The sequence below is a fragment of the Barbus barbus genome (genome assembly GCF_936440315.1).
Source record: "Barbus barbus genome assembly, chromosome: 34".
NCBI classification, from domain to species: Eukaryota; Metazoa; Chordata; class Actinopteri; order Cypriniformes; family Cyprinidae; genus Barbus; species Barbus barbus.
The window spans coordinates 2,667,712-2,676,175 of record NC_136762.1 but is presented as its reverse complement, the minus strand read 5'-3'; positions in this window follow the sequence as shown (position 1 = coordinate 2,676,175).

Genomic DNA, 8,464 nt, shown 5'->3' with positions numbered 1-8,464 from the left:
TTATTTATTTTTAATAAAAAAAATTTTTAGCCTTTTAGCTTTTGTCATTTTGATTAGTTTTTATATTACTATTTAGGTTTAATTCATTTTTATTTCAGGTATAATTTTAGTTCAGTTTTAGTTAGTAAGGCAACATTTCTCATTTTTGCTTATTCTGCATTTTCTCTTCATATATTATAGTATATTTCAGCTATAGGATAATACAGGATAATAACCCTGTTGTGTGTGAATGCTTCACTGGTACCTTTATTCTGTCCGTCTGATCGCCAGCACACAGTCGCTGCAGATCCATTGACTCTCAGAGAGGGAGGCGCAGCGAGGAGAAACAATACAGGCATTTGCCCCGCGGCCCATTCACTTCCCCTGCTGGAGTCCTGGAGGCAGGTGGGCGGGTCACAGCGTCATTAAACTGCACTAATGAGTGTGTGATTGACGAGCCGCTCAGCCTATGACCTTATAATGAGGGCCGTGCCTGAGAACAGAGAGAGAGAGAGGAAAAGTAGCAGAAGAAAGAAAGAAACTGGGTTTTATGGGAAATGTCTGTTAGCAATTAAAGTCAGTTCCACACACACTATAAAACAAGCAGTAATAGAGCACACGCACACATACACACACAGTAATACCCTATTAGTTCAGCAAGTGGGCCGCAGTAGGAACTGATTCCCACAGAGCAGTAAAACTCACCTGGACTTGTCACTGAGCGAGTGTGTGTGTGTGTGAGAGAGTGGGTGTTAACAGCTGTGTAAGAATCAGTCTCAACATGCTTTAAAACAGAAATCGCCAAAACGTTACAAATCAGGACCAGATGAGACTCTCTCTGTCTCTGAAGCTGCATCCCAGATCACACACTGTCAGTACCTGAGTGGTGCTTTCATTCAATAGAAGAATGAAAATCAAAATTATAGTTCATTTTAAATCTGAATTTATAGAGGGACACTTGAAAAACGCATTTGGACACATTCACACAGCAGCAGAATACTGTTGTCAATCCTGTTTTAAATTGTTACGTTCACACACCCGCTTCAGTTAAGATACATGACAGCTGCATATATTAGTATATTTCCAAAACATATATATATATATATAAATGTATGCATGAAACTGTTACAGCCTTATATATTAGATACAGTCATGGCCAAAAATATCGGCACCCTTGGTAAATATGATCAAAGAAGGCTGTGAAAATGAATCTGCATTGTTAATCCTTTTGATCTTTTATATAAAAATACAGCAGTATATTTCATTGTACACATGGGGTACTTTTTATCCCTGTGTTCACCAAACCCATCTGGAGTGTTTGCTGCTATAAAGCTCATTTTTAGTTTGATCTGACCATAGAAGCCAGTTCCATTTGAAGTTCCAGTCGTGTCTGATAACTGAATATGCTGGAGATTGTTTTTGGATGAGCTTGGAGAATTTTTCTTGAAACCCTCCCAAACAACATGTGGTGATGTAGGGGCTGTTTGACAATTTTTTTTAAAGGTTTTCTGACCCCGAGACTCAACTATTTTCTGTAATTCTCCAGCTGTGGTCCTTGGAGAGTCTTTAGCCACTCAAACTCTCCTCCTCACCGTGCATTAGGACGATATAGACACAGGTCCTCTTCCAGGCAGATTCATAACATTTTCTGTTGATTGGAAATTCTTAATTATTGCCCTGATGGTGGAAATGGGGATTTTCACTGCTCTAGCTCTTTTCTTAAAGCCACTTCACTAATTTGTGAAGCTCAATTATCTTTAGCTGCACATCAGAAATATATTCTTTGGTTTTTCTCATTGTGATGGATGATTAAGGGAATTTGGGCTTTGTTTTCCCTCCTATTTATATTTCTGTGAAACAGGAAGCCATGGCTGGATAATTTCCTGTTCATAATCACCCTGGTGTGCTCAAAATTGTGAATATGAATGGGAATATACTTCAGAGATATTTTACTCGTAAGAATTTCTAGGGGTACTGATAATTGTGTCCAACGTGTTTTTGAGAAAAACATTTATTTATTATATTTTCCCCCATTTTAAATTCTTATTATCCAATGAAAGGTTAGACTTTTGTTAATTTTTTAAATAAAATATCAAAAGGGTTAACAATGCAGATTAATTTTCACAGTCTTCTTTGATCATATTTACCAAGGGTGCTGATATTTTCGGCCGTGACTGTAGATACTTATGCACTTTCTAATCCTATCCAGCAGACTGCGTATAGCTTCACAGTGGAAAAAGAAACCAAAGCGTAAACGTGATTGGCACTTTTTCACAACGAGAACCATCCGGTTTGACAGTGGTAGTGGAAATGTCTTTGTCTGTCTGTGTGTTTTATGCATCACCAGAAGATTTTAGATCTAGTTGCAGTCTTCTAAAGAAACTGTTTCAATTTGTGGTACAAATTATGCACTGTAAGCGCAATAACATCAATTTAAAGACGTTTCCCGTTCATTACACGATTTTAATTCGCTCCAGAGTTGTTGACGTCGCCGCTGATTTTTTAGTCAATATGGTTACAGGTGATTTTCACGGCTATAGCGAGAATAGAAAAAAATGTGAATACTGTATGTAAGGTAAGTTTGAGGGAAGTTATTGCCTCTTTACTAGAGTAAGTTGTCACATATGATGTAAATCCTAATTACTGATAATGTTTATTTGGTATACTGAAAAAACTGGTTTGATATGAAGTTAAATTTTTGCTGTTTCATGAATTATTGTGTTTCATCATTTTGCTTGCAAAGCCTATAATAGATTATTTAATGGCAGGTTTCTAATGTAACCAAAAATAGTGTTTTTTACGATACAAATCGTTGCAAAGCAGCTCTACAGGAATTTAAGTTTCCATAATATATTTATATATTGCAGAACCTTAATATATTTAACTTATGGCAAAATTTGGTAATTCTGTATGTTGTCTGAGCGTTGGCATCCTCTGAGGTCCTCTGAAGGGTTGGCATTATCTTTTCTCAGGTGTTCGGTCATCTCAGATCATTTAAGGGTTGGATCCAGACTGAAGCTTCTGTCATTCCTAGTTACCATGGGATGTTAATCAACAGAGAAACAAATAGAGACATAATTAGCGTAGCTGCTGTTCCATCTAAGCAAAAATGATTTGTTCAACCCAAACTAAAGAATAATAATAATGTACATTTGATCAGATATAACTGCAGTACAAGATTATAAGATGCATTATGTGAATGCTTGGCTAAAGAGATGTGTCTTTAATCTATATTTAAACAGAGAGAGTGTGTCTGAACACAGAACGTTATCAGGAAGGCTATTCCAGAGTTTGGGAGCCAAATGTGAAAAAGCTCTACCTCCTTTAGTGGACTTTGCTATCCTAGGTACTACCAAAAGTCCAGAGAATGTGGGTAACCAAACAGTTTCTGGTAGCCTTTGACTTATATGGGGACAAATTCTATGGAAGTCAATGGCTACCAAGCCAGCAGCTGTTTGGTTACCAATACTTTGTAAAATATCTTCTTTTGTGTTCAACAGAACAAAAAAAAAAAAAAAAAAAGGTTTGGAACAACTTTTTTAGGAGACTACCCCTTTAACATGTTCAGTGATGTTTAAATGGACATTTTGTCTAACTACCTTTATTCATCAGGCCCCAGATGTTCATATGCTTCAGGTAGGATTATTTCTTGATTATGAGTCTTTTTTGCAATTTCCATGAGGTCGTATAATCAAACGCACACATGTAGAAAAGAGCAGAGAGGTTTGTCTCGCTGTACATGAAGACGAGACATGAAATATGGAATGGAAACTTGGAGTTAGGCAGCAGAAGAAGCGAAACAGAATAAACTGTCCATTGCTTGAATGTAATACAGCTGATTGTGTGTTTACCTACACAACAAATGAGTAGAGAGAGAAAAAAACAGTCCTGAGGGGCAACCACACACACACACTCAATAGGGTGCATGTGTGTAACTGAGCGTTTTCCCCTGTAATTTAAGCTTTTAACTGTGTGTGTGTGTGTGTGTGTGTGTGTGTGTGTGTGTGTGTGTGTGTGTCTTTAAATTCCAACATGGCCAATAAAAGCTGATGTAGTTGTTGTAATTAAATGTAACACAGGTCTATAAACAACTCAAGTTTTCCTCTGTGCGTGTGTGAGTGTGCGTGTGTAATCATGTGCAATTATCTGAATGAGACTGAAATGAATCTCAGTCAAGTGAATGGTCTGTTTCTCTCTAATGTAATTCTAGCAGTACTGCTTGTGTGTGTGTGTGTGTGTGTGTGTGTGTGTGTGTGTGTGTGTGTGTGTGTGGGTGGGTGGGTGGGTGGATAGGTAGTGTGATGCCTTAAGGGCTTAACACACAAAAACCGCACGCACACAAATACATTTACAACTTTTATTAGTAATTTTGTGTAATCATTATAACCAGACTTAATTGTAATGATCTCAACTGGTTACAGAACTGAGATGCAATCACTGTGTGTGTGTGTGTGTGTGTGTGTGTGTGTTTGAAATGATGAATCTGACACTAGATTAATGACATGGTGTGACCTCATTAACGTGGAAAGCACACACACACACACACACAGTCTTTCTCCAGCTTCATGTTAAACTATCTATGGTTAGATTTATGTTATCCAGTGTGTGTGTGTGTTGGGGCTCTTGGGTGGTAATGTAGTGTATTAGTGAGGAAGCTGATGTTATTTCTGGACAAGCGAGTGGAGTGTTGGCAGCGTGTGTGTGTAATTAGTTTATTATGGCATTCTACAGAATACTGCTGTACGATGGCTGATCATCAAAACAAACACAACCGCAGCGACCGACACACACGCACACACACAGCACTCACACGCTATTCTATTTCAAATGTAAATATACTCAGAGTTCATCTTCCTGTTCAATGGTCATGCCGAGCAAACGTTCTACACACTCATTCACGCATTTAAGTGCACAAAAACGAAATGAACTAATTATATTATTAAAAATTATTCATCTTACTAATGTTATTAATTGCAGTTGTATAGATTTGTGTGTGGAAGACATCATTTTTGTTGTTTGTATTATATTTAGTTGTGTAACTTTCCACATTTTATTACTTCAGTGGCTATTTTTGTAATATTTTGATCAGTTACTTTCTTAGATTTTTTGTTACATTTGTGTTTTATGTTAGTTTATCTATATGTAACTTGCCTAATAAGGCAGGTGATAAACCAAAATTAGAGTATTATATGATATATTCTATTACTAATGTTTACTATTTGCAATGATATATATAATTAGACATGATTTTTATTGTAATTGTATGCTAGTTTTGTTATTGTATTTTGTTGTGTAACTTTTTGGTAAAATTTTTTAGTTACTATGTTAGATTTTATTTGTTACTTTTGTTTGGGTTTTATGTGTGTTACATTTGATTGGTTACATTTTACTGGGATGTCCAAACACCACACAGGATTTAAATAAGCACAAAAATAATACAAAAGGGCAGCACAAAGCTATCACAAAAAAAATCAACTCAAGAAAGTACCACTACAAAACATTGCACAAAATAACTAAAGTAACACAAAAACTAATATGCAATGTATCAAAAATAGAGACAACAACTGAAAACCCTTTTTGAGTTACATTTTTTTCCGTCTTTTAATTATTTTGATACATTTTGTTGTTACTTTAGCTTTTTTGATTGGTACATTTGTTATTTTTGATCCTTTGCATCTTAGTGTTAGCGTAGTTGTTATTTTTGTTCAACTTTTTGCAGTGGTATTTTCTTGAGTTAATCTTTTTTATATTTTTGTCCTGCCTTTTTGTATTGCTTTTGTGTGTTTTTTTTAATACTGAGTGATGTTTGGACGACAGTGGAAGATTAATAACCGGCGCACCAAGACAGATAGAGAGAAATCATTTCATAGCAAATATTTAAAAGAGTTTCATCAAAACATATCAAACTGTTCAAGAATCTCCACTCAAACGTGTTGTTTTACAGACAGACGTTTACACAGTGAGTTTGACCCTGGACACTTCCTCGGTTTCTGGACATTTTTTATTTTTCCTGTCCTGTGTGTGTGTTGAGATGCTTAGTCTGGTGTAGCCTTTACACAAAGGCAGGAAATACAGAAATCCGGCTGTGGTGGATATTAGCTGTGTGTGTGTGTGTGTGTGTGTGTGTGCGAGTGTGTGAGGGAGGGGCTCGCAGACTGAACTACATGAATAAGTCAATTATGTCAGCAAACCATTGACACACACTTGGACTTCCTGCCAGTGAACACACATTTAAGCTTCACAGTCAGAGTGTGTGTGTGTTTAGCGGATCCAGTTGTGCGAAACACATGACTATATAACCCTCATCAGGTCAGAGAAGTGACAGTCATCAGATCTGCATCATTTTATGCATGTTCAAAGTCTGCGTTCACTAATGGAATTCCTAACAAAACTTGGGGGTGGAGCATATTCATCTGACCAATCACAGCACTCCATGCATATAAACAGGTGCTTACCTCATTCTGTCTAGCCACTGACGCCAACTTTAATTTCATAATGACATCCTTGCGTTATATCCGTCAATTAGAGACAACTAAAAAAAATCTGCTTATTTTCAAATTGCTTATTCAAATTTATTTGAGCCTATTTTGGGAGGTAAATTCTACAAAAGGAAATACTATATGCTGTAGACTTAAAAAAAAATGAGTATATGAAACAGTATACCACACTAAATGCTTTAAACTGTAGTATGCTGTCATTGCCACATGACCACAGTTTGTGGCATTTTTAATTCAACAAGCGACATGCAGTTATAACCTCAAAATAAAAAGTGTCCCTATTATGGGTAATAAAAGGTTCATATTTTGATTTTGGGAGTCCCCACCAACAGGTTGACATGCATGCAAGGTCAAAAAACACTTTCATTGGCTTATAATATGCATTTATTTTTACCTTAATTGCTCAACGATTTCTAAACGATTCATTTAACTCTTCATTTTTCCAAACCCCTTCTTTGCGTGACGCTAATCTGCGGTGATTGGTCGATTGGTCTCATTTTCATTTCATCATGTCTGTAATGCCTGATAAAGCAGTGTTTTTGAGGCAGTGCTGCTTTGTGTACAGCGTTACCGGGGAAACTGTTATTTTTAACGTTCCAAAAGAGGCACCTAGTGGCAAAGAATGAATTTGCATTTTCATTCAGACCAACGTGAAAAAAGACCAAGGGGGCGGCCAATATGCTAATGTTTCATGTTGATGTGCACAACTTGGCAAATTGCATGCATATGCATTTCTAGAATGAGTAGTGATATTTTGAAACATACCTTTACTTCACAAGCTCTGCTTTCCCAGCATGCACCTGGATCTGCAGACCTCCACATACAGTTTCTTACTCTCTGAAGGCAGCCACCTGTGGCCTAATGGGTCAGGATCGGGGTCAGCAAGGTCACTAGTTCAAATCAAGGGGTGATTGATGGCTTCCATTGTATTTATGTACTATAATTCAACTACACTTACAAAAGTATCAAAATGCAATTAAAAAATTATTTTTATACACTTCTATTACACATTTATTTCTTATTATCCATGTTTCTATTTGTATTATTTTTGTCACATCGTATATGCTGTTTTACTTGGAAATACATCACATAATGCTAGTAAAATAGTGTGTTTTATGTTGATGTTATATGCTGGTTGATTCCACAATGAGATATGGGATCATTTCAAATGTACAGTAATCAGATTTTTAGATTAAAGGTCTCTTAAGTCTGATGAACAAACAAAACCACCAGCAGACAAAATTAACAACAATCCATGTTCTTACTGACCCATACTGTATAGTGGAGGATTTCCTATTGACAGCATCAGAGACCACACACACACACACAAACTGCATAGCAACTCCCTTCCCATTGCCACAGAGACATTTCCTGTCTCCATTGTCCAACATACTGGCCATAACACACACAGACACACAACATACCCAGAGGGCACATTACACACACACACACACAACAACACAAATACTCTCCCACACACTGAATAACAACAGAGACGCACATGACTGCAGTTCAGACGTCTACACACAGTGGCAGTGTGTGTATTTTGAGATATGGCCGCATGTATAACGCCCCAGTGAGGGGGTGGAATTTGCACTCAGCAGAATAGAAACCTGTAAAACATCACATCGCTAAGCGTTAGTCACCACCAGTCTTTAGTTAGTTAATTTTTTTCTACAACAAAACACTACTTCGATCGGTTCTTATCGATGGTTGAATGCACTGAATCAAATAAATGATTCACTTGTCCATGCTTTTGTCCAAATTTTTAAGGTAATAGTTCAGCCAAAAATGTAAATTTGCTGAACATTTACTCACCCTCAGGCCCTCAAAGACGAGTTAGATGAGTTTGTTTCTTCATCAGATTCTGAGAATTGTAGCATTTCATCACTTGCTCAGCAATGGATGCTCTGCAGTGAATGGGTGCCGTCAGAATGGGAGTCCAAACAGCTGATAAAAACATCACAATCATCCACAGGTAATCCATA